The following is a 7,590-nucleotide window of genomic DNA, read 5'->3' on the forward strand; positions in this document are numbered from 1 at the left end:
GAGCGCCTCTCCCTCTCTGCCTCGTGCCCTCTCTCAGCCCTCCCCTCCCCATCCTCCTCCCTTTACATTTCTGATGCTCTTTCTGCTAACAACATCAGTAAAGAATGCCAGAGTGGGGTTAAGATTTTACATTTTTCATACTCAATGCCCCTGAGTCTGCTATCTAATCTTCTTTTTTCAGGGGGTTGTTAGAATAGACCAGCCTTTGTAATATGAGTTGCATTATTTAAGAAAAGAAAAAAATAGATAAAAAACACAAGTATGTGATAATGAATGAAAATATTCTGTTGAAAATGCCATTAAAGCTGTACTTAATTAGCAATGGGTGAAATACTGTGCAATATCTTCAAGGTTACGTATTGAGAAATATCACCAAATTCTATCGTTTTTCATCTTGTGTTTTAACACATTGTAACTAACAACAGGTAAAAGGGAACAATTTGGTGGAGACCAAAAGCAGAGCCAAAACTACAGCAGCCAAAATTGTATCTACAGGCAGATAGAGCAGTCTGATTACACACTTTCAAAGTCTTTCAACTAGGGTTGGTTATAGCCTTGTTGATTTAACATCTCAAGATAGATTTTAAAAATATCTATATTTTTAGCTGTGTGACTCATTTGTCAAGAAAGTAATAGCAGTAGAACAAAATGGCACAAACACAATGCTGCCAAACAATCCACATATTGTTTTATTCAATATAATATTTTCTCCTTTTATTTTGACTCAATTTCACTGTCACATGTTGTGGTTACTTACTGGATCTGATTGGCTGCCACTAACAGGGAGTTCCCCTCCCCCTCCTCTCAGAGCCAGGCAGGATGAAGCTGAGCCCACATCCAGTTAGGGAGCGGCTGCTCGCTTTGTCTGCATGCATGCTGTTCCGAGTGGACACACACACACACACACACACACACACACACACACACACACACACACACAGACTTTCTTTCTTATGATAATTGGGGGCGTTCCCAGTCCGTGTTTGTGGATCTCTTCTGGGGTTTTTTTTTTTTTTTTGGGGGGGGGGGGCAGCCCTTTACAGCTCTCAGTACACAAAGAAGTGAACTGCATGTACAAATATGGCATGAACATGCCAACAAGTGATTTAATTCAATCACAGTGAACTGGTGACCTCCATCTGTTCTCAGGGATGTGCGTACACGATGCAGTCAAATCAAACGTACAATGATAAATGGGAAATACCAAAATGTCTTTTTTCTTTCTGATGTCTTATAAATATTGCCACTAACTGAGCTTTTAATGATATTAAAGCAAACATTCACTGGGATAATGACCAAAATATATGTTATCTTAAACATTAAATATGTTATGTGCATGTTCTTTCTCCTATATGATCTTTTTTATTTTATTTGTTTGGTTTTTTTTGGTATTATTAACAAATAAATTATTATCCCAGTGAGTATCTGTGAAATAAACTTATTAAAGAGCTTTGAGTTCTGACCTTTTGCAGCCAGGGCTGTTCAGTGAGAGCAGGTGATCTGGACGGAGGGATTCTGAAAGGTCATTGTGATTCTTTGGGCAAATTGATTAAGAAGCATCTGTTAACTTGCTTCTCCGAGGACCAGGAAGGGTCGGCTCTGCAGTGAGAGGAGGGGCAGGAGGGCTAAGCTGTCCCCTGACCTCACAAATAGGCCATAAACTGGGTTTCTGTGTTCAGCCTGCTCCAACGGGACCAAAGGGATGGAGCTGTCATCAGATAATAGAACACATGCAGGAAACTGTGTGAGAATTTATTCCATGCTGTGTCCAGATGCAACCAGAATTTTGAAGCTGAAGATGTTTTTCCAGTCTCTTCTGATATAGACTGCTCCAAAAAAGTAAAGGAGCACTTTGAAAACACGCCACATCTCAAGGGGGAAAAAATCAAGCTGGATATCAGTACTGATATGGATTGGATAATGTGTTAGGATTTGATAGAAATGAAAATGATGAACCTACAAAGCTCCTACAAGGCCCCACTGTGCTTGTATAAACGCCAGAGGTGGACCAGGGTATCAGTGAGCTCCTGTTCAGTCTGAGGTACAACCTGGCAGCACTGATTAGACCAAAATATAAAGCTCCAGATATGTTGCATTGGATTTAGGTAAGGCAAGTGTGGAGGGCAGTCAGTATTATCACTTTCTACATCCTCCAGGAATTGCCTGCGTACACTTGCTACATGAGGTTCTCGTGCACCAAGAGGAACCCAGAACCCACTGCACCAGCGTAGGGTCTGACAATGGGTCCAAGGATTTCATCCTGATAGTGGTCAGGGTGCCATTGCCTGATCTGCAGAGGTCAGTGCATTCCTCCATGGGTATGCCTCCCCAGACCATCAGCAAACTGATCATGCTGAATGATGTTACAGGCAGCATAATGTTCTCTACAGCTTCTCCAGATACTTTTATGTCTGTCACATGTGCTCAGGTTGAAGCTGCTCTCACAGGGTGCCATTGGTGGACCTGCCGAGTTCTGGTATTCTATAGTAAATGCCAAATTTGGCTCCACAGTGCCGGGCAGTGAACACAGGGCCCACTAGACCACATCAGGCCTTCAGGTCAGCCTCACAAGATCTTTTTCTGATTACTTGGTCAGAAACATTCACACCAGTCTCGTTCTGGAGGTCATTTTATAGAGCTTGGCAATGCTCATTCTGATCCTCTGTGCACAAAGGAGAGGATATCAGTCTTGCTGAGGGGTAAAGGAACCTCTACAGCCTTGTCCAGCTTTCCTTGTCTCCTAAAATCTCCTTCATGCTTTTGAGACTGTGCTGGGGCACAGATTGTATTTACCGGTACTTATTTTTTAAAAAGCACCAAGAGCCACCCATATTACTGTGTTAACGTGTTCTGTCATCGAGTTTCTCATCATGCGAGAAGAATGAATAATGAAATGAAATGAAATTCGATTTTTAAAAATTAACAAAGAGTTTGGGAAACTGCTATGAATCACTTCTAAATATTTGGAAACATTGTCAGAAATATAAAACACATTTTCAAACAAATATGTGGTTTTGTGTGTTTTTAATCACAACAACAACAGGCAAGTGATGTTGTGAATTCAAGTGGAAAAAATGAAAGTGATGTGAATATAATTATGATAATCATTTAACAGTGGGTACTAACAGGTATAATTTCTTTTATAGCAAATTCCTGTCCATAGTAAAAACCTGTCTAAATACATTCTGGTAACAGGAAATATCCATAAAAATAGAAATTCTAACCTTTTGAAAGATGATGGAAGACATTATAAGAAATTAAACTTAACTGAACTACGAGAGTAACTGGTTTAAACAGCACAACTGCCAAGTAGCGTATGAGAAGCTACATTTTTGGCAGCAGCAAAGCTATGAGCAACATAAGATGTAAAACATACTTTTATATGAGTGCTATAAGTGTCTCGAAAGACAGAAAGCGTTAGCATCTCCTATACAGCTAAAGTTTCACACGATTAAACCGCTATCAGTATCAGGAAAGTAATTTAGTAGTAATTTTTTAATTATTCAAAAAAAGCCACCCAACAAAACAGTTGGTACATGAGAGTTTCTCATTGTTTCCTTACAGATTTGCCTTGCTTTGTTTTAATCTATGAGAACTCAGCCTTATGTAACACTTAGAGCAGACTGCAGGAACCAAAAAGCTAAAGCAGCAGTAGATTATTACGCATAGTTGTTAAAAATTGAGTCTAAATTGAGCATGACTCATCTCTGCACCACTACCTCCCACCAAGAGCTGCATGATGCACAAACAACCAGATAAATAAAAACAACAGGCCCAATGAAGTTAAAAAAAACTGAAGAGAACAATCAGACAGTGAAATTTACTGCACAGCTGTAACAGCTGGCACCTTTGCAGGGTGGAGCTGGTCACACGATTGGCCAAAGCTGTGTCACTGACTAAGGGGTGAGATGGGGAGTTCCCCATCTTATGTTGCAGTTCGAATGACAGTGTATCCCATATAAATAAATGGCAGAGACTGACTTTCTTTCATTGCCTCAAGTGACCATTCAAGGAACTGCGATTTTGGATGTTCCATGTTGGTTTAATGGAGGTAGTGACTTCAGTTTCAGAAAACTGAGTCATTTGCTTTATAATATCCTGAAAATGTATTGCATTCCTCTTCCAATTTTAGATATTCTGTTGAATTAATTCATGTATTAATAATTAGTACCACAGGATAGGCATAACAAACAAAACGTATCATTTCAAAATAAAATACAGCAGTTTCAAGAGCCAAAAATGTACCAACGTTCAGTTGACGTTGATAAAATCTGACAAATGTCTACAGTTTACATTAAGCAAAGTTCATTTAATTATATGGAGAAAATCTGAAAATTGAAGTGAATTAAATTAGAATGGAGGTGAAATATATTCTATTACTGCACTAATAGAAAAAAAAACCCAAATTGAATAAAGTAAGTAAACAATGAAACTGAGAAATGACTTTATCAAACAAGCAGAAAAACATACTTAATTCCTATTTGAACTGCAGTTTCAATCAGAACCATTCCCAAAACACCAGAGATAAAAGCGTCAGGGATAGGGATGTCACAATATGACTGTGTACTAGATACTTTTTAAAAATGTCCTAATTTATCTTACACTAAAAGCTAAACATTCAAACACTGATTAATTTTAAGGATAAGAAAAAAAAATCAATTTTGTCATAATGTTATCGTCCGGCGTGTGGATTTTAAAAGGTTAGTTTAGTCTGCACTTGGCTTATAAGTGGCAGGTGATTAATGAGGAAGAAGATATGCATATTTACTGTTCTCCCTTCAGTCAGATCTCTGCTGCTTAGAAGAGCCATCTAGAAGAAGGCTTAACGTCCTTTCAGACTAACCTCTGCCCGGCGCCACAACTTTCTCACCATTCTCTCTTCCTCCAGGACTCGTCAATTTGATTGTCTGTCTGGCCCTTCGTACATTATCTGCTGGCACTCAGGCCGAGCCCTTCTCCAAAGCCTGAGATACCGAGGGCAAGATGAAAGGATAACAAATTAGATTATTTGACCACTTTGTCAGAGGGAACTTATAAGAAACAAGGCTAAAGCAATAATTTTGGAACACTTTATCTTGCTTGATCATATTTTACTTGATGATGATGATGATGCATGGTTAGACGCAGCAGACAGAGTAGCTGACGGGTGTAGCAGCATGCTCCACCACCTCTGATAGATAGTTGGTAACCTGCATTTGAAATTTGTTTAAGTATGCTTTCTTCTGACCAGAAAATGATTCAAAAAATCCGCAAAGAAATTCAAACCAGCAACCACAACTTGCAAAACACAGAAATGAAAAAACAAAACAACTATTACTCACTGTATACAATCACTACCGTGTGCACAACGTCCACTAAATTTGCCCCAGAAACAGGTGATATAACATGTAAAGGGAGGGGTGTAAGCTGAATCAAAATAATAATAACTTCTTTTCACATTTAAAAAAAAAAAAATGTTGAGCTCAAGTTAAGGGACCCCTTTATCAAAAGTTATAATTCTATCAAAAAGCGAGGCAGAGGAAGACTGCAGTTCTTTTATTTTCATTTATTTATATACTTTGGCAGCTTAATGCCAGACACACAACGTTGCTGGGAAATGTTCCACAATTTCATGTCCTTCACAGGCTGCTGCCGAACGGCATTAGTGAAAGTGAATTACAACCTTCTGTGTGACCCGATAGAGAAAGAAGGAGAAGGGAAAGGGAGACAGGAGGGGAGAAGACAGAAAGCGACTGATTTCTGCTCATTCACAATGATAAAATGGATAAAATGGTAGAGCAGGTGGCTTCAGCTTCCTTTGTGGGCCTCCTGGCAGGAATTTATTAGACTGGTTTGTTGGCAATGGTGCAGTGTAAATTTTAGTGTTTGCAAACAATCATCTGCTTCATATGTTGCAGTTCCACTATTGTTTCAGCGTGAAGTCCTAGAATTGCATTGCTCATGCGATATATTATACACAGAAGACAGGTTTTGCATATTTTATGAACTTGAAAATAAACTTTCATCATTATTTTTTCATGTTAAATAGCTGAACTTAAGGGCTTTGAGAATCTGACAGAATAACTGGCCGTAAACGAAAGAAAGAGCGGCTCATTTTATCTGATGCTCTGTGCGGTCTTTGGAAAAGTGTGCAACCTCAAAATGTCAGTCTTTTTATTAACTGATATAAAATACCTTCATTTTCAAAAGGACCGAATGAAAAGGATCATTTACTGTAAGGGGACTATATGACCTTAAAGGTCATCTGTGAGGAATACCACAAAACCACAACGCTGCTACACTTTGTTGCTTATTTTGTTCTTAAAATTCGACAAAGCTGCAGAAGGTGGTGATCTCAAGTTAGATTAGATTGAATCAGCTCTTTATGTTTTTGAGTTTTGAAGCTGAATAGATTCATTGCAATGTTAAATGTATCTCTGCACTAAAACTGTATTATACATATATCAGAAATATTCTTGATCCTAAAACGATATATTCACAGACTCACATTTAAGGTGAGTCCAGAACCTGAAATATACAAGGGATAAGCTTTCAGTTAATTCAACTATTTCTTTATATGAAACAAGAAGGAATCAATAGCTCCATGTTAATCCACATCTTGATCTCACCATGAGTGTGTGACGATAGCTTTCACGCACCTACTCTGCAGTCAGAGCAGATGTATGTGGATCTATCCGGGAGGAGGAAGTTCCTCAAGTTGGCGGTCCAGTTCAGTTGTTTCAGTGGCTCGATGCTTATTGAATTGCGTGCCCATTCCCACAGCTCCAGCAGGTCAAATGACTGGGATGTGTAGCTCACGGCCGCTAAGTGGTCTATCGATCAGTCAGCTGAGCCTGTGGGCTGATGGGATGTGCTGCAGCAGACTCGGCCAGGATTTGGCAAGCTGGTAATGGCTGTAAAATACAAAGCATTCCTACACAGATGAGAAGCACCAGAGTATATAGTTCCATGGCTGTGTTCAAAAAGTGGTGGAAAATTTGAAATGAAGGAACCTTTTAAATACAAGCGCGTCCATGCTCACAGGTGTACACACGGGTACTCACACACACAAACTACACCCTTTTTGGCTCCTACCTCAAAGCACACTGTGCGGTGTCAATATTACGTGCTGCACAATAATGTTTAATATTTAGTATTTACTGTTATATTCCCATGTATCATCGTGATGTTGTTTATTGTATTGCTCTCGTTTTCTTCTGCTTGTTTTCTTTTTTCTTTCTCAACAGGTGATCCAGGTGATTGATATATCTATTTTTTTCTGTCTGCTTATTTAGTTGGGTTTTGTTTTTTTGCCCTTTATCCCCGTCCCTCTTCTCCACTGTTTTTTTCCCCCTCTTCCTTTCTCCCTTTTCTTTTCCTGATTCAAGTCTGTCCCATATCTAGCAAGTGAAAATAAAAAATAAAAAAAATAAACAATAAAAGGTGAATCAAATAGACCATTACAGCAATATTAAGTTGTTTTGCTGCTTCGCAGACTAAAGTGACGTTGTGTGAAGACTGCTAATTTCAATCAATTGTCCCAAAAGCTCTGACAAAACACATCAGTCTCAACTGCTGCAAGTAACAGAAGACGATGAAGCCAAAAGACAA

The sequence above is a fragment of the Astatotilapia calliptera genome, chromosome 4 (genome assembly GCF_964374335.1).
Source record: "Astatotilapia calliptera chromosome 4, fAstCal68.1, whole genome shotgun sequence".
Lineage (NCBI taxonomy): Eukaryota > Metazoa > Chordata > Actinopteri > Cichliformes > Cichlidae > Astatotilapia > Astatotilapia calliptera.